The following is a 670-nucleotide window of genomic DNA, read 5'->3' on the forward strand; positions in this document are numbered from 1 at the left end:
AGAAGTTGGCTCCCTCTGCGTTCCAAACACATAGCCTGCCAAAACAAACCAAAAAATTACCACTCCAAAAACTAAATCATAAAAAATAGGCTGACAATTGAATGTAAAGCAAATTTTCTCAACAAGTTAAAAAAAACACTGTGCTGGGTAGAATGTTTATGCTTGTAAAATATTTATAAAAAATAAGAAATTAAAAAACTTAAACAGGGCTGTGAAACAGAGGACATTCTTAAATTCTGTTATGTTTCTACCACAAGATGTGGGGGAAGGAAAATGCACAAAAATTGTAAAATAAAAAGAATTTCCCAATAAAGCTTTATTTCATGTCATTGTGTGTCTTTCATTGCTTTTCTGGATCCATGTTATTGAAACAAGAAGTCAAGATTTGCTCTTGTGTCCAGGTTGGTGTAGCGTGGCTGAGACCACCTAAATTCTGATGAGCTACATTAAGAAGTGCCTGTGGTAGCAAAACGGAGACCCAGCCTTCAAGATACCCAGATGGACTGAGAAAAGTGAAGCCTTATAACTCCATCCCATAAACCCCTAACTGGAATTAGTTTCAATACCATAACTGTTGAACTGGTGTCCCAAAAACACCTGCCAGAAATGGAGGGCAGGGTGAGGGATTACTAGATGCATTTTGCTTTCTACTGTTTGCATCACCATGAAG

Source organism: Alligator mississippiensis, chromosome 6, assembly GCF_030867095.1.
Source record: "Alligator mississippiensis isolate rAllMis1 chromosome 6, rAllMis1, whole genome shotgun sequence".
In the NCBI taxonomy this organism is placed as follows: domain Eukaryota; kingdom Metazoa; phylum Chordata; order Crocodylia; family Alligatoridae; genus Alligator; species Alligator mississippiensis.